General features: G+C 41.8%; 1 long non-coding RNA gene across 1 annotated transcript; it reads left to right on the forward strand.

The window, feature by feature from the left end:
- The first annotated feature begins 2560 nt into the window (after positions 1–2560).
- Positions 2561–4113, forward strand: LOC121041134 (uncharacterized). The gene is made up of 3 exons (XR_005795586.1): positions 2561–2889; positions 3501–3571; positions 3963–4113. It is a non-coding gene; the product is annotated as an uncharacterized LOC121041134 (long non-coding RNA).
- The last annotated feature ends 18590 nt before the right edge of the window (positions 4114–22703 follow it).

Raw genomic sequence — 22703 nt, forward strand, 5'->3', positions numbered from 1 at the left:
ACATATTCACACACTGAATGGACAGAGTCTCCTTAATCAGGACTAACAGAGGAGTCTAGGGATATTTTTCTCAGTAAGAGAACTCACTGCATTCATTCATTCATTCATTCACTCATTCATCATTTACTTTGATGGAGAGAGGGCAGTGCAGAGCCTGAGGTGGGGCTCTAACTTATGAACCATGAGATCATGACCTGAGCCAAAGTCAGACATTCAACTGACTGAGCCACCCAGCTGCCCTGAGAATCCACATTAGTTAAAGCTTTGTCTGTGTGCCCCTAAAATCACCCCCCTCCCCCCCCCCCATACAACAGTGGATAAAATGTCTCCCACTCTGGGGCACTGGTTTGGCAGGTCAAGGGACCACCTGCTAGTTGTGTGTCCCACACATGTCACTTATTCCCTCTGATTCTTTATGTCCTCACCTGTAATATAAGAAGATTAGAAGAAACCTCTGAAGTTCTTCAGGGCCAATAGTTGAAGACTCTCTGAAGCCCTATTTTCACTGGAAGACCTAGGACTTAAGGAAGGCATCCTTCCATTTTGTGTTTAGAACTTTTGATGAAGAGCCCTGGAGAAAGTCAAGGATTCTCACAAACCCCAACCAGCACCCCCTCTCCTGACAGGCAATTTAGCCTAACATAGCAGAGCAGCTAAGAGCTGAGACTCTGGAGTCCACGAGACCTGGATATAAATCCTTGCTTTGCCTCTTCCTGGTTTTGTGACTTTAGCCAAGTTACCTCTTTGGCTTTACTTCTGTATCTATAAAATAGGGATAGTAATAGTATTTATCCTTAGTGTGAAGATGAAATTATAATATGTATGTCAGGTACTTAGTACAGTATCTGGCCCATATGTTAGCAGTTAGTCGTGTTTGTTGGTAATTCCTACGATTTTGTGAAAAAGGAATCGGTAAACTCTAGAAACAAGCCATTGGGGGTTGCTGTTTGGGAGCCCTGTTCCCAATATTTTTAAGCTGATAAATGAATATCATAGGCACCCAAGAAAGGAAGGCCTTGTCTGAGAAAGGTGAATGTGAATGTACGAGGTTGTCCCACCCACACATGGCCTTGATGGTAATATGAGGGCCAAATATATCTGTGTGGGTTTAAGATTAAAAAAAAAATTAAAAACATTTTTCCTTGCTTTAAAGCACTAGCTGGGTGACTTGTGACTTTCCAGCCGACAGGTTTCCTGTGTCTCTGGCCCCTGGGTGTAGGTACATGCAAGTGTGTGAACAGGAGAGTCGGGGGAACAGTAGTGGGGCACGATTTATCCCTGGTGGCCCTTGATGTGCCCTACCACCAAGGCAGGCCTGTTCTAGGCCAGGTTGGGGTGGGCAAGGTGACTGGGTCACTGGGAGCCTGGTGTCTGGAACACCAGCACTGCTCATGGTTCCTGCCACTTCTGGTACATTCCAGACCAGGTGGAATTCTCTTACTGAAGACACCTCGTTGGCATGACCATGTGAATGCTACCTAAATGCTACCTAAAGAGAGATTTCTGTTATTTAAGCTGTGGACCTGGATTTTCATTCTGACTTGACCACTAATGAGTTCTGTGACCTTTCTGAACATTTCTGTTTTATTTCCTTTTTTTATTTGTAAAATGAAAGATCAGGTCATACCAGTGGTTTTAGAGTTATAATTTATGTGTGTGTATGGTAGGTAGGTCACAGAACACTTAGACAAGCTGATAATTAGACTTTCTCTACAAAGAATGTATGTCCCCACACATTTTATATAAAATTCAGGATGTTTTAAGACTCCCCTGGAAACCCACCCTTGGATTCCAGCTTGCAAACCATTTTGTGCTTCATTCATCTTACAAGCTTCTGTGAAGCCCATGCCTTCCAAGTTGATTTCCCTACTGAGCCCAAACCAAATGGAGAATCTGTCCATTTGTAAACAAGTGCTTAGCGCATTCTCCCCTCCAGTCCAGCCAGCCGCAGCTCAGCAGGGCTGTGAAGAGATGTGCCACCAGGGCCTTTGCACATGCTATGCAGGTTATCCCCTGCACAAGGTGTCCCCAGCTGATGGCCAAGCCTTTTCCTAATTCACACAAAAGTGGGACATGGGCCAGCAGCAGATTATGCAACGTGTAATTGTGCACCAAAATATAAGATGCAGCAGGAGACTTTCCACCTCAGGGCTTGCTCTCCCTTTGTGGGCTCAGTAGACAGTATTAATTAGCGGCTGGAGAGAAGGCTAGCCCAATATACACTTAAAGAAAACTCAGGCAAGACTGAGCTCCTTGAATTACGACTCTTGTGGAAAGTAACTGGATTCATTGGAATTCTCAGTTGCAGATAATGGAAACCAATTCGCTGACTTGAGCAGAAGAGGAATTTATTGAAAGCATGTCAGGTGGGTCACAGAAATGTCAGCAAAGCTACAGCCCAGGCACAAGATAAAGGGCAGTGACAAGGGAGGTCAGGTGTCCGTCACAACAGCAGTCTGTGTGATGACCCAGCCCCAGTCTGGCATAGATACCAGGCTTATGCTGCTGCCACAGGGATGATGGAGTGGAAGGTGTCACCACTCCAGCTAAAATGGATTCTCTAGGGCCTTGTTTCACTGCATATGCACATATAATTGGTGAACCTGGGTCACGTGTTTAACCCTCCCAGCTGCAAGGTACACTGGAAAAGTGAATGACTGACATTTCCCAGTCTGTAGAGGGTGTGCTCTCTGCCTCCCACCAAGACCCTGAAGGGGGAGAGGTCCCCTCCAAGTAATTGAAGGCAGCTCTCTGAAATCAACAGACATTCTGCAGAAACAGAAACCAGCCAGAGCTAGCTTCAGTGAAAAGGACTCTTAGAGGCTACAGTGTGTTTCATGGCACCAAGGGCAGGAGGGAAGCTGGACTTCTGGAATGGCCTGGAACCAGGTACTTGAAAATCAGCCGAACTCTTTCCCCAGATCTCATCTCTGCATCTCTGTGCTGCTCCTTCATTTTCTCTCTCTGCATTTTGACATTTTTCAGTTTAGGAGGCAAAATCTTGTGGTAAAAAAATGGGGTCTTTGGAGCTCTCAGAGTCCCTCCCAGGAAGGAGAGCTAGGCACAAGAGGCGGCTCCCAATCCCCTCACACCTTCATTCTGGCCACTCAGGATGGGTCTCTGTTGTTCTACATGGTTTTCACCCACTGTGGAGATCGCTTTAGGGAGCCTGAGCATCCCTCCTTATGTCTCTCTGAGGCTGCAGTTAGAGGACTTCCTCATACGACTGGTGGAGGGTCTGGGGTCTCAGAAGTTCAGTGACTTCAGATTCTGACTGTCCCATGAATGAGTTGGTACATGTACAGTGCTTAGGAGAGGCCTCAGCGTTTGGAAGCCTTTCAACAGATATTGGTTATGTCACTGGGATCTCCTTTCTTCCAAAGTGTATTTCTTTCCTCTTTTTTTCTTTCTCTTTCTTGGCTCCCCCTGTCCCTTCTTCATTCATTTTTTTTTCCAGAAATATGTACTGAAGGCCTTCTGTGTGCCTGGTACCATTGTAGGTGCTGAGAACTCTCTGGCCAAGGCTTTCATTTCGGTAGAAAGCAAGCGAACAAGATGCTTTCTGATGGTGGTAAGTGCTCTGAAGGAACGAAACGGAAGTGGCAGGGGCTGGTTATGGGGCAGGGCTGCTTTGAAGTGGTGATTAGGGAAGGTGCCTCTGGGGTGGTGGTTAGGAACTGAGCTAGGAAGGACAAGAGGGAAGAGCATAGGAAACAACCCTGAGGTGAGAACAAGCTGGAAGGAAGGAAAGAAGGAAAGAAAGAAAGAAACAGCATGTGGTTGGAGCATGGCAGGGTAAGTGTGATGGGAGATAAAAGTGGAGGGAAGGCTGAGGCCACATCAGGAAAGGCTCTGTAACAACGTGCTTGATCTAAGTGCAAGGGGTGGGGAAGCCATGGGAGCCATTTAAGTAGGGCCCCGTTGTGATCTGACTTACAGTAAAAGAACATTGTTTTTATCAGAGAACCACAAACTGAGGGACATTCTACAACCAAACAAAAGTAAACAACAAAGACAACCCAACTGGCCTGTAGTCTTCAAAAATGTCAAGGTCATGAAAGACAAAGAAGGACTGAGGAAGAGGTTGCACATTAAAGAGCTGTGGCAATCGAGCACATTGTGTGGTCCCGGACCAGTATTTTCTTTTTTTTTTTTAAATGAACTTCTTTGTTGGCTTATTAGCTATAACTGTATGTGTGTTTGTGTATGTGTTCTTTTTTAGTGTTTGCTTTAGAATTTATAGTATACACGTTTAGCTCATTGCACTCCACTTTGAGGTATTATATCACTTGATACTTCATGTATGGTGTAAGAACCTTGGATAGTGTACTTGTGTTTCTTCCCCTTCCAGCCTTTTGTGCTATTACTGTCATACATTTGTACTTCTAATATGTTATAAACCCCATATTACCATGTCATTATTTTTGTTTAAACAGTCACCTCTTAAAGAGATTTACATCAGAAAACATGCCCCCCCCGGCCTTCCGCCGGCCCCCCCCCCCCAGTGTTATTCACTCCTTTGTGAGCTCCAGATGACCATCTGGGTCTCTTCTCTTCTGCTGGCAGAACTTCTTCAACATAATTCTTGAAGTGTGGATCTGCTGGTAATGAATCCCTTCAGCTTTTGTATGTCTGAAAAAGTCTTTATTGTAGGATTCTAGGTTGACAGCTTTTTTTTCCTCTTTCTTTCAATACTTTAAAGATGAAATTCCACTGCTTCTCATCTTGCATGTTTTTCAATGAGGAGAAATCTGCTATTATTCTTATCCTTGCTCTGTGCCTAATGGCTTTTTCTTTCAATAGCTACTTCTCCCTGCCCCCAACCACCCCCATGTCACTGATATTGAACAATTAGATTATGATGTTTTCTTCATATTTCTCCTGTTTGGGGTTTTCTAGCTTCTCATGTCTCTGGGTTTATCATTTTTAACAAGTTTGGAAAGTTTTCATCCATTTTTTTCAAATAGTCTTTTCTTTCTGTGACACCCCCCCCCCTTCTTTGGAGCTCCAATTACATGTATTTTAGGTCTCTGAAGCTGTCTCATAGTCCACTGATGCTCTTTTCATTTTTCCCAGCTTTTTACTTTGTGTATTTCCATTTCGTATGATTACTATTACTGTGTCTTCTGTTTTACTAATATTTTTTCCAGAATTTTTAATCTCTCCCCCTTTTTTTCACACATGATTTTATATCTTTCCAAAATCATTAGTATTAACTCTTTGTTAGAACAAACCATATGGAAGTGTGGAGAATTCTTTTTATTTTATTTTTTTTATGTTTGTTTATTTTTGAAAGAGAGAGAACGAGTCAGGGAGGAGCAAAGAGAGAGGGAGACACAGGATCCCAAGCAGGCTCCAGGCTCAGAGCTGTCAGCACAGAGCCCGATACGGGGCTCAAACACACAAACTCAAGATCGTGACTGGAGCCAAAGTTGGATGCTTAAGTGACTGAGCCACCCAGGCGCCTGGAAGGGTGGAGAATTATAATGAAGATTTTTTAAAAGTGTCTTTTTGAAATTGCCAGAAATTATCATGATAAAAGTTGCCGTATAAAATAATATTCCAGGGGCACCTGGGTGGCTCAGTCAGTTAAGTGTCCAACTTTGGCTCAGGTCATGATCTCACAGTTTGTTGTTTGAGCCCCGAATTGGGCTCTGTGCTGACAGCTCAGAGCCTGGAGCCTGCTTCGGATTCTGTGTCTCCCTCTCTCTCTCTGCCCTTCCCCAACTTGTGCTTGCATGTGCGCGCACTCTCTTTAAATAAATAAATAAATAAATAAATAAATAAATAAATAATATTAGAAAATATAATTTTTATTTCTCTTTAACAACAAAGCAGAAACAATGTGCCCATAAGCATGATTTTGCCTAAACTATTCCTCAAAATTGGAATAAAAAATATCCTTCTTTTAAAGATTTCAGGAGGAAAAATAGTTCTAACAGCCCTTTTGGATGATCATTATGTTTTAATTTTAGCACACAGTTTCTTAGATCTTTAACAGCTTCATCTGGTGTTAATTGAGGTCCATTTCTAAGAGCAATACCTGAACTGTTTTATCTAATAATTTGTATCAAAATATTTCATTACTGCTTTATTATTACATAACTAATCCTAAGAAGAAGCACTTTTATATAACAGGGAAATATCTCTGAATGCCAGTATTCCTTGATTCTAGTTTGGATCCTATTATTAAATAGTTATGAAACTTTGAGGGAATCCATTAGCCTCTTTTGACTTCTTTGCACTCATTTGTTTAAGACAATGAATTTTAAAAATATGTCTTGATTACTTTTTTTAGAAAGGGAAGGACTGTGGAGAAAGAATAGAGGAAAAAAGAAATATCTACAGACAAATATGATTATCCAGAAGAAGTATTCATTTTTTCTAATCTGCTCCTAATCCCATCCAGCATAATTTTCATATATAGTTTTCAAATCTAGAAGTTCGATTTGAGTCTTAAAAATACATTCTCTGACTCAACTTAACTCTGAGTATATAGACCATAGTTATAGTAGCTGTCTTCATCTTTGTTAATTCTAATGTGTTTGTCCATTCTGCACGATTTTCAACTGATTGTTCTTTCTCCTCTGTATGAGTCTCATTTTCCTGCTTGTTTGCATGCCTGGTAATTTGTTATTGGATGCCAGACATTGTGAGTTTTAACTTTTTGGGTGCTGGATAGTTTTCTTTTCCTATAGGAAATGTCTTGAGCTTGGCTCTGGGATGCTGTTACTTGGAAATAGTTTAATCCTTTTAGAGCTTTTAAGAGTTGTTAGGACCAGGGCAGCATCTAGTCTAGTGCTAATTATAGGTCTCTACTAAGGTAAGACCCTTCTTTTTATTTTACCAATGCCCCATGAATTATGATGTTTCCCAGCCTGATTGGTGGGGTGGGCAGGCACTAGTTATGCTGATGCCGAGTGAATGACAGCTATTGTTCAATTGAATCCTTTCTGGTTGGTAGTTCTTCCCCCAGCCTCGAATAGCTTTCTCACTTGCCTGCCATGATCAGTACTCTCCCGAACAGTCAAGCGGGATGCTGTGTAGAGCTCTGGGGCTCTCTCTGTGTACCTCTTTCTCTCTGGTGTCTCTTGTGACCTCTAGCCACTATGGACTTAAAGCACTCTCTGATCTGTTTTCTCAACTGGAGGTGAGAAGTTTGCTGGGTTGTTCCTTCTCATGTCATGGCCTGGAAAGTTTAGAAAGGGAGTGAGCTGGGGCAACTGTGGGACTTCCCTCAACTGTTTCCCATCTCTAAGGTATCACTGACTTTCATCACGTCATGCCCAGGGTCTTGAAAACCTTTGTTTCATATATTTTGTTTGGTTTTTCAGTTGTTTCATGTGGGAGAGTAAATCTAGTTCCAGTTACTCCATTGTGGCCAGAAGTAGATGTTGTTCTGTTGGTTTGGCATTATTTAAAATAAAAAGTTAAAAAAAAATGTAGTTGCTGTATGTGTGGAAAGAATAGAAGCAGGAGACATATGGTTGAGGGAGAAAGAATGGTCATTTGGAATTGGCTGGTGACAGTGAAATTGGAGAAAAGCAGTTGCCTTGGCAATTTGTTTCATAAATAGAATTTACATGACTGGCTGGTGGATTAGATGGGCAGGAATGGGTGTGAGTTTCGGTGGGAGAGGAAACAAAGGAATTAGGATGGTCTTCTCATCTCTCCTTCTTGACCTGTTGCCTCCTGGGGTTTAAACCAACCTCTTGATTTAAGCCAGCAATATAGTATTTCAAGAATATAGTTCTGAGGGGTGCCTGGGTGGCTCAGTCAGTTAAGAATCTGACTCTTGATTTCAGCTCAGGTCATGATCTCATGGTTTGTGAGTTTGAGCCCCCTATTGGGCTCTGCACTGACAGTGCGGAGCCTGCTTGGGATTCTCTCTCTTTCCTTTCTCTCTTTCCTCCACCCCCCTCTCAAAATAAATAAGCTTAAAAAAAAAAAAAAAGAAAGAAAGAAAGAAAGAAAATAGTTCCTAAAGCCAAATGGCATCATCCAGGTAGTATTTCCTCATTGGAAAGCTGGATGTTCACGAAGCCTTGATAAGCTTGTTGGCCACTTTGTACTTCATGCACTCAAATGCATAACATGGTCAATGAATACAGAATAAAATCATTGGTACTTGGGGAAAATATTTGCTCTAAAGTTGTATAGACTTCTCAGGTTTCTGCTTTTCAAAGGTTACAATTAGATTGGTTAAAACCTCTTCCCTATTACCTGCAGTTTCCAGAGCCAATATTCTTTTTTTTAAAATTTATTTGTATTTTATTTTATTTTAATTTTAATTTTTTTATATATAACTTATTGTCAAATTGGTTTTCATACAACACCCAGTGCTCATCCCAACAGGTGCCCCCCTCAATGCCCACCACCCACTTTCCCCTCCCTCCCACCCCCCACCAACCAAGCCAATATTCTTTTTGCAAAAGGAAACATATGGCATCTGTTGAAAAAGGCTTTGCCCTGTGGGTCATTATTAAAGTTGTACTAGATGAGTCAATAACAGGTCTTTTCTTCTCATCACCTTTTATTTATTTTTCATTTTTTAAAAGATTTTAAAAATTATTTTTAAGTAATTTCTACAGTCAATGTGGGGCTTGAATTTATAACCCCAAGATCAAGACTCACATGCTCCACCAGCTGAGCCAGCCAGGTGCCCCCTCATCACCTTTTTTTTAATCTTTGTATTTTTTTAAACTTAAAAAAAGAAAAAAAGGTTTATTTTTGAGAGAGACAGAGACAGAACATGAGCGGGGGAGGGGCAGTGAGAGAGGGAGGCACAGAATCCAAAGCAGGCTCCAGGCTCTGAGCTGTCAGCACATCTTTTAAAGGATAAATCTAGTTTGGTCAAAAAAGGTATCCTAAAGAGGACAATGGTACCCTGGTCCTTAGTCAATGACGTTGGACCAGACATTTGACCCCAAAGTAGTCAATTGATAGGTTTGTAGCAGTTTGTGATGGAGCCTGGTGTGAAAAGATGGGGAAAGCCATTGGAGTTTCTCTTTACTGAGAGTTTTGATGTAAGAAATATATGAGAGGAACCCAGACTGGTCCTGATGTAGCAGATGTAAGTTACCCTTTTTAGTGCATACTGAGTCACCTGAGATAGCTTATTTGACATGCCTGTTCGCAGAGCTCAGCCCTGGAATTGCAGATTCCATGGCTCTGGGTTGGGACTTGGGAACTGTATGGTATTTTAAACCACCCCCTGGGAGATTCTGATGTGTTTGTCTGGTCCAGGACCACGTTTTTGTTCCTTTAAAAACTAATTTGTTTCCCATAGCTTTATTTCTTAAAAAAACGTTTTCAAACTTAAAGAAAAGTTGCAAGAATAGTTGTAAGAAATTCTGTGTACCTTTCCCCAGATTGACTGGCTGTAAACATTTTACCACATTTGCTTCTCTCTCTCTCACCCTTTCCACATATAAGATGCACAAAAAATTTTTTTTTCCCTGAACTGAAAGTAGTTTGTATACATCAAGCCCCTTTATTCCTAGAACCTTCAGAATGTTTTCCTAAGAAGAAGGCTATTCTCTTAAACAACCATGGTAGAGTGCCCTGATTCAGGAGCTCTCACACTGATAAAGTACTCTTCTTTCCTCTTCATTCGTTCTTCCAATCTCATCAGTATTCCTGAATAGTGTCTTCTTTATCCAGCCCGGGAGCCCAACCAGGGTCATGAATTCCACTTAATTGTCATGTCTCTTTAATGTCCCAGGGATCAAATTTTGCAAAACACTGCTGTGAGAAGTGTTGGTAGGGGGAGGAGAGAGAGTGAAATTCCCTTAAAAGAGCTGAGTCACAGCAATGGCAGGGTAGAGACCTGAGGGCGAGGACCACCTCCTGCTCTGCTATTTTTGCAGCCTCCTTGGATTCAAGGCCATTGTCTGTGGAAGGCTCCAGCTCCTCCTGCTGCTCCCCCTGCAGGTCATGACCAGCCTTATTAATTCCCTTGCACTTTATCCCCCACCTCCATGTTAAAGGCAAACAAGTGAGTCTCCATTATGTGCAACTGAGAGTGGGGAAGGAGAAGAGAAAATGAAAGGAAGAGAGTAGGAGAGAGAAGTAGAAAAAGAGAGTAAGTCAAGCTGTCCTGCCTGTAGACCCACAAAATGCTAGATGAACTTGGGCAAGTTACAAAATATTTTCAAGCATCAGAACCAACTTTGGAATAAAACCAGCTCTTAACTTTCTATGTCTTGAGGGTGAGAGAATGATTGTAAGAATTTTGGGAGCTATTATTGTCCAAGGAAGGGATGGGAGAAGTCTGTAGAAAAGGTTCTGTAACTTACGAATGTCCCACCTTGTCACAACAAGATACCCACCTTCACGTGGATTTTGCATTACTGTTTTATTTTGTTTTGTTTTTAGAGGGAGTGAAAGAAGGAACTCAGTGCACATGACTTTGATGGGGCTAAAAAAAAAATCCCTAGTTAGAAATCTGATACAAAAGCAAAGTCGTTGTTTTCAAATCCAAACTTGGTTCCAATTCATTGGCCTGACTATTGCTTCTGCACATGGTGGAGCATCTCCCAGGGCCATGTGCCCAGAGGCAATCCTTCTGAGTGTACAAACTGGAGCTGCAAGGGTAAGGTCTTTACTAGGTCATGCTGGTACATGAAAAATGCCCAGAGACTGATGCCTGTATGCAAAGTCCCAGCACCTTCCAGCATGACCTGGTCCCACTGTGGCCTCCTTTCTTCTCACTCCTCACTGCCCCATCTCCATCCCCCCAAATCGTGCCTCTTTGCCTCCTCCACATCTGCTGACCACTATGTTTGCTGTCTGCTCTGGAATATTCTTTCCTCGCTCTTTGTCCTCTTAAATCCTTCTGTTTCTCTTCTCAGCTTTGAAGTCCTTTCCTAAGGCTTCACCAACACGCAAGTTTGGAGAAGGTGCCCCTACTTGAAATCTCAATCTCCCGTGAATTCTCCTGTCCTAGCACGATTGTGATTGTTAACCTGCCTGGAGTCCACAGTAGATTTTAAGGACTATAAGATCAAGCACTGGGTTTTCGTTTTTTTTCCCCCTTTTTAAAAATTTTGTTTCAATTCCAGTTAGTTAACATACAGTGTTATGTTAGTTTCAGGTGTACAGTATAGTGATTCAACAATTCCATACATCACCCGGAATCGCTGTATTTTCTTAACTGTTACCTTTCTGGCTCATGGCATAGAACTTGATGCACAGTAAGTGCTCAATAAATATTTATGGGATGAATTAAAGAGAAGCTTGCTCAGATCTCCTGATGGTTTGGAAGTTAAAACAGAAGGAGTGGATTGTGTTTGGCAACATTATATTCACATGTACCCCCACTGTTCCCTCCACCTAGTATGGAAAACTCAGATTTATTGCATTAACTAGAAATCTGGAGTTTGTCTTCAGCTTCCTCCTCACCTTCCCCAGCAAAACATCCAAACCCTAGCTAGTCCACATCCTGGGCTCTCTCAGGCTTCATCTTCCCTTTTCCATTCACACTGCCACTGCCCTCATCACGCTTTGTTAGTCAAGAAATTCCATTGCTCCTCAACTTTCAGAATCAGTATATTTTGGAAGGTCCTCCTCACAGCATTTGAAGTCTTACCCTGATGGGTCACTGGTCTCATGGGATGAGGGTACCAACACTGGGCTCTTGGCCATTCTTCAGGCTCCTGGTGCTGCATTCTCTTAATGCATACTGCTTCCTCAGCAAGGAGGTCTCCCCTCTCATTCCAACTGAACCTGCCAACCTATCTTGCAAGTCTTAGCTTAGATTTCTCTTCTAAGCTTCCTAAGAGTGAGAATAATACTTCCTCTCCAAATCTGTTTTGTTCCTGAATTCAGAGAGCAAGTTTGGATAGGAAGGGGTATGGATTACCATAAACTATGAGGTTCCTGATTTTGGAAGAACAAGTAGCTAGAGTTCAAATAGAGAAAGATACCTGTCATAGCGGTGGCCTGTGCTTATTGCCATTTGCTAAGAACCAGGGCTGGGCACTTCACCTGCCTTATCTCCTTCGTTCTTCACCACAGCAGTTTGGAGTGAGGCTGGGGAGCAGGCTCTTTATACTCATTTCACAGATAAAGAAACAGTGGTTCAGGGAGGTGACCTGATTTCCCCACAGTTTCCCAGTGGTAGATGCTTGGCACACCTCAAGTCTACCCCACTTCCCTCCAATGTATGAGCTGGTAACTACCATGCCCTAATAAGGAAGGAGCCAGCCCCAGGCCTCTCCACATGGCTAGCCCATAGTCATTGCACAGTCAGTGCTCCACAGTCTTTGAAATGAGGGAGTTCTCTCTAATTAGTATTGACAGAATATGATCTTTCATTATCTTCCATCATTAATATTGATAGCAATATGGTACATAGATGTGGCCCTTTTGTTTATTTAAATAGAAGTTCTGCATGTGAGTAATAGAAAAATTAAACAGTACAAGAGTATATAGAATGGAAATGAGGCTTTGTTCCCTCTCATTCAGGCCGCCTTGTCTAATCCCCAGAGCCAACCTCTGGTAACAGTTTCTTGTTTATCCTTCTGGAAATATTCCATGTATAAATCAGCATATGTGAATATAGATTTCTTTAAAAGAAACACAAGTGGGAGTCTACTATGCACTGCTCTGCATCTTGATTTTTTCATTTAGAAATGGGTTCTGGAGAATGTTCTATTCTGCACGTACAGATCTGTATTCACTTTAAGGGCACCTAGGATTCTAGAGAATGAATGTGCTCATGATCAAGTTAATGAACCCTGTGGTGATGGACGTTTATCTTGTTTTCCCTATTGCGCTATTTATAAACAATGCTGTAAAGAATACCCTGTCACACCCTTCTTACCTTATGGTGAGTGATCTATATCTCCTCACCTATAAAAATGTACCATTATGGGGTAACTCTGGGCAATTGTTCCCCTTTTAAAAATAGGAGACCAAGGCACAGGGGTTTTATTTATTTTTTTATATTTTATTTAAAAAAAAATTAATGTTTATTTTTGAGAGAGACAGAGTGCAAGTGGGAGAGGGGCAGAGAGAGAGGGAGACACAGAATCCAAAGCAGGCTCCAGGCTCTGAGCTGTCAGCACAGAGCCTGATGTGGGGCTTGAACCCACAAACTGTGAGATCATGACCTGAGCTGAAGTCAGCCGCTTAACTGACTGAGCCACCCAGGTGCCCCAAGGGCACAAAGGTTTTAAAAGATCTCAAATGAAGGAAGGGAGGAGGTCAGAAGCCTCTAGGTTTCAGAACAGGGTCAGATAAGGTTATAAACATGGAATGATTATGGTGACCCCCCTCCCCCCACCATTTGTAAAAAATCACAAATGAATGTAACAAAAAAAGTTCAGATGTTTCTCCACAGGGACCACCTGATTGCTTTTGTTCAAGCATCTATTGTTTTTAAAGCATTCCTTGTTTGGTGTCCCTGCTTTTTCTGAGACCCTAATTAGGGGCTTAGATTGCCTTCAGCACTGGCTAGAGTGAGGGATGATGCAGCAGGAGAACAGTGGGTCCTAGGCGCTGGGATCAACCGGGGCCAGGGCTCAGAGTGGAACTGAGCCTAAATTCACAGCCCTTGGCCAGCTGCTTACTCTACAGATGAACAAACTGAGACTCAGATGTCATGTGGCTGTCAGAAAATAATTGATACTGTCTTAACACAGGCCTCCCAACTCCTGGGCTGTGGCATTTCTAAGTATGTGAAACCCTAGGCAACCACCCATATAGAAGTGTAGCCCTAATGCTTTATTTTTATTTCACAAGAGCAAACAGCATCAAGAGCCTCATGAGCCTGCTCTAGGTTGATGACATGTTAAATGTTGGCTGCCCTCTGCCCTGAAAGGATGCATTACCCAAGAGGGATGTATGATTTACGTTGTCCTGTTGGGAGATGTGGAGAGCGACAGTCCCTCGGTCCCCCTGGGCCTGGTGTGTGCTGACACTGCCCGTCACTCAGGCACTCTGATGGCCTGGAGGATGACCATCTGTTGCCTCTCAGATAACATTTCGAGGCTGGCTATGGTATTATCTCTCTCATGCCTGTTGACGTGGCTTTAAGAGTTCCCAGCCTCTGCACCGATCAAGGTAAGATCTGAGCTGGCAATGCTTCCTGTTGAAAGAACCTTACAAGTCAAAACTTGCCAGAGATCATGCATGGCAGCTTGAGTGGCTGCTGTGAGTCCTTGGGGACAAAGAGCCTCCTGGGAGCTCTTTGGACTTTATGAGCACATGACCCACCTATTTATTTTTTTTCATTGTGGCCCATGTGCAGACAGCGTGATATGGTACTTAAGGGTAAGCCCAAAACTGAAAAATATCTGGATTCAAATGGTACCTGCATCGCACTCTGCTGTGTGACCTTCAGGGAGTTACTTCTCAGCCTGGAGCAGGCTCGTGATTCTCTGGACATTGTGTACTCATGTGAAAATAAAGCTAAAGATTTCGTATTGTAGTGATTTATTAGTGACTTTCTAGGATTTCACTAAATGCTAGTGAATCCTAAATGCATTCAAGAGGCCACTGACCTGAATGGAAATCTTAGTTGAAGCTTAGTAGGTAAAAGCATGGTTCTAGAACGAGGGTGACTGTATTTGAATCCATGCTGTGGACTCTCCCCTCTCCCACTGTGTGATCACTGTGTGATCACTGAACTGCTCTGAGCCCAAGTCCCTCAGTCCCACAAGGGAATAAGTAACAATTGTACTCACTTAACTCACAGATTATAATGAGGATGGCCTGAGATGTGTGCAAGGTGATTCAAACAAATCACATGCAATGTGCCCTATGGTTATAGGTAAAGGTCTTGTTTTGAACAGTGACTGTATCTCTAACTCCCCTGCTCTTTTCTCCAAATACAGTATGTCTTTCCTTTTTTCTATACTCTAAAATCCTTTAATTGTTAAAAAGATGTGTAATAAAATATGCTCACACCTATGTGTGATTCACTCATATCCATTAAGTGTGTCCTATATGCCATTGTTCAGATGACAGCTACCATGACAAACCAGAAAGTTATGTGATATGTTAGAAGGTGATAAATACTGTGGAAACATGGTGGCATGTGGATACAGGAGATAGGAGGTCCTGGGGTGTGTGTACTATGCAAACTTTGGGGCGCCTCCTTGCGAAGGTGAGGTTTGCTCAGAACTATGATGGAGTGAGCAGTGGAGATGGAAGAAAGTTCTCAGGAACAGCACAGAGGCCTTTGTCACTCACTGGAGAGGGCAGGGGTGATGGTAGAAAATAAGCTCCCAGAGCTGAGAGGTGGGGTAGGTGCAGATCTCACTGGGTCATACAGGCCACTGGAAGGGTTTTCACTTTTGCTCTGAATGAAACCAGGTTCCACTGAAGATTTTTGACATAGTTTGACTGAAGAGTGACATAATCTGATGTAATTTTAAAACAGTAATTTAAAAAATTTACTCTTTTCAGCATTGGTCATTGAGACAAAACTAGGAAGCAATTTAGATGACCATGACTAAGGCATTGGTCACATAAATCCAGCTGTAGAAAAGAAAGTTTGTTTGGCATGAATGGGATCTGTGGTATGGACTCAATATTTGTATCCCCCCTGCCCTCAAATGTGCATGTTGAAAGCCTAATATCCAATGTGATGGCATTGAGAGATGAGGCCTTTAAGGAGGTAATTAGGTCATGGTGGTAGAACCCTTGTGATGAGATTAGTGCCCTTAGGAGAAGAGACTCTGTTCTCTATCATATGAGGCATCCATTTGCAAACCAAGAAGAGGGTCCTCATCAAGAACCTGACAGTGCTTGCACCCTGATCTTGGATTTCCAGCGTCCAGAACTGTGACAAATAAATGTTACTGAAGCCACCAAGTCTATGGTATTGTGTTAAAGCAGCCCAAATCGACTGAGACAGTATGATATCTAAGATGTGTTTGTTGTCAAGTGAACAAATGCAAGGTGCAGTGTTTTGTATCCTGCATTAATACAGAGATCACTGTGTTTGAATTAAATATCTCTTAAAAAATACATAGGAAACTGGCAGTCCATGGGAACTTAGAGCCTCTGGAGAATGAGTATGACACTTCTTACCTTACATAGTTTTCTCTCTTTTGAATTTTGAGCCATGCCAATATATTACCTATTCAAAAAAGAATGATCAGAAGTAAAGTTTGTATGTAAAGAAGTTAAGAATTACTCCTCTCTCCTAGTGCTACCCCCTGAGAAAACCAATGATGTGTATTTTTTCACATATTTCTTTATCTTCAAATATGAATATATGAAACACATCTTTGTTTTCTTCTTGAAATGAAAAAGCTAACAAGAAATGGGATTATGTTATATGTTCATTATGCAACTTGCCTGCCCCCCTGCTTCACAAAACCCCATGGCCATTCTCCAGACTTAGCCAACAAAACTAACATTTGTCATTACTTGTTGTAGTAGCAAAAACATTCATCATATGAATGTGCCATAGTTTACTTAACAATCTCTAACTGGAGTACATATAAGGTGCTTTGTATGTGTGTGCTTGTGTGTGCCATGAACATCTTTATACCTTTCAGCTGCTTTCACATACTCCATCTCGGCTGTTTGGGGAGTCCTATGAGATGGGGGCAGCCAGTTAACCTTCTTCCCACTTGTGAAACTTTGCAGTAGGTCATATGAAAAGCTGGGCTTTCATCCAGCTCTGCCACTCACCAACTCATTGTGTAATTTTGAGCAAGTCTTTCCCTTGCTCAGGTCTCAGTCTTTCCAACTGTCAAAGGGAGAATTGGAGTGGGTGAACCCGAAAGGGCTTTCCCTTTCTAGGATCTTCATGGGATTGCAAGTTCCACAGGCAGAAGGGAACCATGTTTGTTTTATTCACTATTGTTTCTTGAATATTAAGCACCATAGTAGACCTTTAACGAACATTTGTTGAACAAACAGATGAATGATTCTTTTTCTTATTTAAGGTCACGAAGCTCTACCATAGCAGAGTGATGTGAGCTCGAGTCGTTTTTCCTCTACATCACACTGCCTCTCACCTCAAATACCCTTGACCTTTACATCTTGCAACCACATGATCTTTTGTTCTTCTCCTGATACTCATGTGATGTGTGTTTCACAGTCAATGTGTCTTTTACATATTAGGTCAGGGTTCTAATCTTAGTGCTGTCGTTTACTACCTGTGTGTCCCTGGGGCAATTTGGCCCTGTTTCCTCCTCTATAAATAGGAATGGGAGTTTAGTATTTACCATGCAGATGTGCTTTGAGGTAAATTATCTAAGAGAACATGTGTGAATTGCCCGGCAAAGTGCCTGGTGGACAGTCGATGCTCAGTAAATGGCTGCAGTTGTGGTCTGAGCAGGGTGTAGCCTAAAGGATGGGCATTTCATGGGCAAGTGAGGGTTGGTGTCTCTTAGTTGGGAAACACTGGCTTAGGTGCTGTGGTGCTTTAAAGTTGTGTGATAACGTGCCCTGTCCTTCAAGTAGCTCATCATAGAATCCCAGAGACATCAATTTCATAGTGCAATTTTATCAAAATGGTTAAATATATTGTTGCAAATCATATTTCTTGTTTTCTCTTCTTGAGTAGTTACTGCATTAAAAGACATATACACACAACATAGAGTTTTACACATTCGATTTAGTTCTGTGCTTTTCTTAGTCTAAATACCTGGACCATTTTTCAAGTCATGGTTTTGGAAGGTACCTTAGAAATTGGGGTGGGTTGAAATAGTTGAGGTAAGAAAGGGTGACAGTAATTGAAGGCTTATTTTCTTTCATTTTTTCAGAGAAAGAGGGTCTGAGACTCAATCAAATTCTAATGTAGAGAATGTCTAGAACATGCAAAGAGAAAGAAATGCAAAGCATTATTCATCTCAGAAAAGTGAATCAATTAGAGCTTTTTATGTGCAAGTTACAGAAGGCCAGACCAAATTGGCTTAAATAACAGTTTATTGCTTCATGTAACTGAATTGTGTAGCAGCAGGCTAGCCTCAGGTGGGCCTGATCCAGGGATTCCAGTGGTATTATCAAGAGCTTTCTTTAGTGATGGCTTCATTTTCAGCTCTTATCTGCCTGGGGCTTTCTGGCAGCCCCAGACTTCTCCTTATGGTAGCCAAATGGCTATGGCAGCTACAGCTCCACATCCATATACTATATTGTCTAGCAGGTGAGAGAGGGTTTCTTCTGGGGACTCTTCTCAAGCCTCAGAATTGCTCCTCTCTCATTGGCCTGAATGGGTCATGTGTCCTTTCCTGAGCCAATCATCATTTTTTTGTGATTTAAACCAGTCAATGACCACCTTTGGAGGGGAGTATAGGATCAATTCCACTCCGGAATAGTGTTTGGAAGGGAAATGAATGCTTGGCGGCCATAATAACCATCTACGAGGATAATCAATCATTCATTTATGGAGTACCCTACTATATGTTGGCCATAGTTCTAAACATTTTACACATACCAATTCATTTAGTGCTAATGAAAACCCTGTGAGATACTATAATTTTTTTCTATCCCTGATAAAGCAACAGAGGGGAAAGAGATCAAGTAAGTTGTCCCCTTGGTAAGTAGAAGTGAAGAAATTCAACCTGAGCTTCAATATTATACCATGGTTTTTACCAGACCCAGGTTGGGACTTAAAGTAATTTTCTACAAAATCATTTCCTTAATACCATTTGCTGTAAATGGTATTTTGTCTTGGGATGCTTTTTGAAGAAGATGATGTTCCTATATTGCTCTGGATCATTCCACTTGGTTGAAAGCTTTTGGGTAGTTTTAGGGTCCTTTTATGCTTTTAGGAAGAGTACATGGGAAAGGCAAAGTACTTTTGGCTTAAAATTACTCTTAAATTTTACTTTGATCTATAAATATTTACTCTGTTAATGCTTTGTATATGTTTTGCTAGCCTTTTATCTACAATCTTTCACCAGCCTCATGGCTAGTGTTGTTTTTCCCCAGCCAAAGCTTTAAAGGAAGCAGAGCAGAAATGTTTGTAGAGGGGAAGCAGCTTGGTGGGAAGATGTTTATGCAGACCTGCTTTCTGACCTCCTTTCCCTTTCCCCTTCTCCTCCTCCTTTTCTTTCTTCCTTTTTCTCTCTCAAACTAACATCCCCCCCCCCTTTTTTTTAATGTCCATTTACTTTTTGAGAGACACAGAGAGGCAGAGTGCGAGCATGGGGATGGCAGAGAGAGAGGGAGACACAGAATATGAAGCAGGCTCCAGGCTCTGAGCTGTCAGCACAAAGCCAGACGTGGGGCTTGAACCCACAAACCATGAGATCATGACCTAAGCCAAAGTTGGGCGCTCAACTGACTGAGGCACCCAGGCACCCTGACATTTCCCTCCTTTTTATACAAGTAGTACACTTGGAATTTTTTTTTTTTTTTATAAGTAGAAGCATTGATGAGAATGTCAGAAAGATCTCACATAGTCACATCTTCTATAAATAACTACTCTTATCTTTTTGGTGTGTCACTTTCACTTTTTCTTGCAGAAACTACATGACAACAAGCATTTTATAGATTATTTCCCTCTTGAAAGACCTCTGGAAGATTTTTAAAAAATGCTATCAAGAATTCTTTATCATTTTATTTTTTTTAATGTTTATATACTTTTGAGAGAGAGAGAGAGAGAGAGAGAGAGAGAGAGAGAGAGAGAGAGAGAAAAGGAATGAACATGAGCAGGGGAGGGGCAGAGAGAGGGAGACAGACACAGAATCCAAAGCAGGCTCTAGGCTCTGAGCTGTTAGCACAGAGCCCAATGCAGGGCTTAAATCTATGAGCTGTGAGATCATGACCTGAGCCAAAGTTGGATGTTTAACTGACTGAGCTACCCTAGCACCCCTATCATCATCATTTTAAATAGAGTAGATATGCTTAATTGGTATATGCACTGTAATTTATTTAGTCAATTCCCTATTTGGGATGATTAGATTTGTTGCCAGTATTTTGACTTTAAAACAGCTTTACTCCTGAGCATTGCTTGGCTAAATCTTTGTTATGTTATTGATGACTTCCTTCGTTTGTTGGGTCCCAGTGTGTCAGTGCTCCAGCTTCTGTCCCCTGCTGGCGGTGGGGATGCTCTGCTTGTCTTCGGGGCCCACTGTGGTATTCCCACCTCCAGGAAGTCTTGATTCTCTGCTCACACATTTTCATTTCAGGAGCAGACCATCCGAATGCAGGAATGCAAATTTGCATCATCATTGTCTTCTGCTTGTTTATATAACAGGGTGGTATGCTCTCTTTACCCTGTTGTGCAAAGTTTGATTGAGATAGCTGTCTGGAGTCCAGCTTGGAGAAAGTCCACACAAGAAATCCCAGGATACTTAGTAGGTGATCATTTTATGCTGTCATTTTCTGGACCCTGCTATGAACCATGTATTATGGTTGGCATTTTATTGCTTTTTTAAAATTTAGGCTTTAACTCATCCATGTCAGGTAGGAGTTATTCCTGATTGTGTTAGAAGTTAATTAGAAGTTATGTTAGTTTTTCTCAGCTGGAGTCTGATGTTTGGCTCTCTCTACTAGTCCTTGTTGCCTTTATAGGTGTTAGACTAGTTGGAGAGACAGGTGTTCACCTATGGGAAATTGAAACATTGGATAGGCATGCGTATCAGACAGTAATGTGACACGATGGCAGGAGGGGGAAGCTGGGGCTGTGGCAGCTCAGAGGCCTTCACCTGAGCAGAAGGGCACTTGGTTACATGGGATTTTCCTTCAGATAGCTGCAGGCCACCAGGTACAGTTAACCCATGCGGACCTGCAGAGATAAGGGTCTGAATCCTGACTCTGGGCTCCAGCTGAACTGTAAGCTGACTGAGGTACCAGCTCTAAGCCCTACCCCAACAGAGGCTGTCTCCTTGGGGATTTCCTGGGTTCAAGAAGCCTAAGCATCTCAGCTACTGAGTGGGCTGGAAACACAAGCATCATCGTGACATTTGGGGGTATTTTTCATAGCCAACTATTGTCACAGTTTCCTAGTAGTGGATCAAAGACCTCAGATGGAGATGTCCCCATAGTACTCAGGGGCATACTTTTTGAGGGTCATCTTTCTAGTTTGACATTTTTGTACCCCTGGGCCCACACTGTGATATTTAAGGTGGATAGTGGCAAGATTCTCAAGCTTCCTGTCTGTGAATTGTGAAACATGGAGCAAAGCCGTCTCTTAAACATGGAACCAGGTAACACATTAGAGACAATGGACGCTGTGTGTATGTGTTTTTCAATGGCCTATGGGGGAGAAATTGGTTCTAAAATTAAAAAAGAAAACCACAAAGTGAATAAATGTTTAATTAAATGCCTCCCCAACATAACGTCATAACATGATAACAATTTATGAACTTTAACTCAACTCATATATCAACATTAGTTTCAGCTAATATAGTATTGTGCAAAATCAAAGCCTGCCTGTAGTAATATTTACTGTGGGATATGGATGCATTTGGAAATGTCTAATACAATGATAGAGGGTTGGGGGCAGTGGGTGAGTTATTCAAAAGGAAGGGTGGCCCTGCTTGTATTTGAAATGAAACAATGCAGGGCTCAAAACTTTGTACTGATGCTGTTCCCATTGCTTTCCAAGTAACTAGGTAGAAAACAGCTCCAACTCAATAATCCTATTAATGTCTGTGTGTGCAAGTGCCTGTAAAGAGCATAGTGAGGCATTTAGTTAGACTGAGACTCCAAACCAGCAAAGGCAGTGTTCTTGTCCCCCCAGGAAGATCCCCACTATTCTACAATCTCCTCCTTCTGTCCCCGCCTTTCTAACTATGTAACTGGGAAGACATTTAACTTCTTAGGGCTTCTGTTGTCTGTACGTTCTCATTTGTGAGATTGAGATGGTGATACCCATTTTATGAGCAAATGAGATAATGTAGGAAAAATGCTTAGCACTTTTTTTCTGGCACATAAGTTCTATAAATGGTGTTTAAGCTCACCTCCATCCTACCTGCCCCCAACAAAGTAAGACAAAAATGATATAATAAATTTTGATTATAAAAGGATATATTGTATATATTTATATAATTTATATTTATATTTTATATATATATATATATATATATATATATATATATATATATATTATATTATACTGTCCATGAAAACCTGGCTCAAGATTTAAGTCTATTCCCACTGAGGCAATAGGCAGATAACAGAGATACTTATTGCTGGCAGCATATGGGCATTTAAATCCTGCCTCCTGCGTATTTCTGGAAAACTGTACCGGATGGGCCCCATGTATTGTGAGGGAGCCCTTAGGAATGCAGAAGTCAGGTTAACTGATTGGAATGGGGGTAATGAACTTGTTAGCAGAAACCAGCCAGACCTGAGTTCTTCCTGTTTATTCCATTTGGATCTAGCCCCACTTAATGGTGAAGGGAAGGAAAAATTACTCTCTACCTTCAAGGTCTTCCAGCTGGATTAAGAATTAAATTTACATGGGACAGATTAATTGGAGAAAAAGACACAAAGTTTCATTATGGGTGCATGGAGGCCCAGTAGTGAAATTGAGACCTAAAGAAATGACCAAGACAGGCAGTTTTTATACTTTTTTAGACAAAGAGACAAATAAGTCTGTGTGGAATCGACAAGACAAAGAAAATTTAACTCTGGGAGCTGCAATCAGAATTTGGGCTGGGTAGTAAATTAGTGAAAAGTAACAAGCCTTCTGGGCTCTAAATTTCCCATCTCTGGTGATAAGGCTCTCTTTACCTCCTGGTACAGGGATGTTGCCTTTCTTTCTTTCTTTCTTTCTTTCTTTCTTT

The sequence above is a fragment of the Herpailurus yagouaroundi genome, unplaced genomic scaffold (assembly GCF_014898765.1).
Source record: "Herpailurus yagouaroundi ecotype Mexico unplaced genomic scaffold, PumYag 29, whole genome shotgun sequence".
Taxonomy (NCBI): domain Eukaryota; kingdom Metazoa; phylum Chordata; class Mammalia; order Carnivora; family Felidae; genus Herpailurus; species Herpailurus yagouaroundi.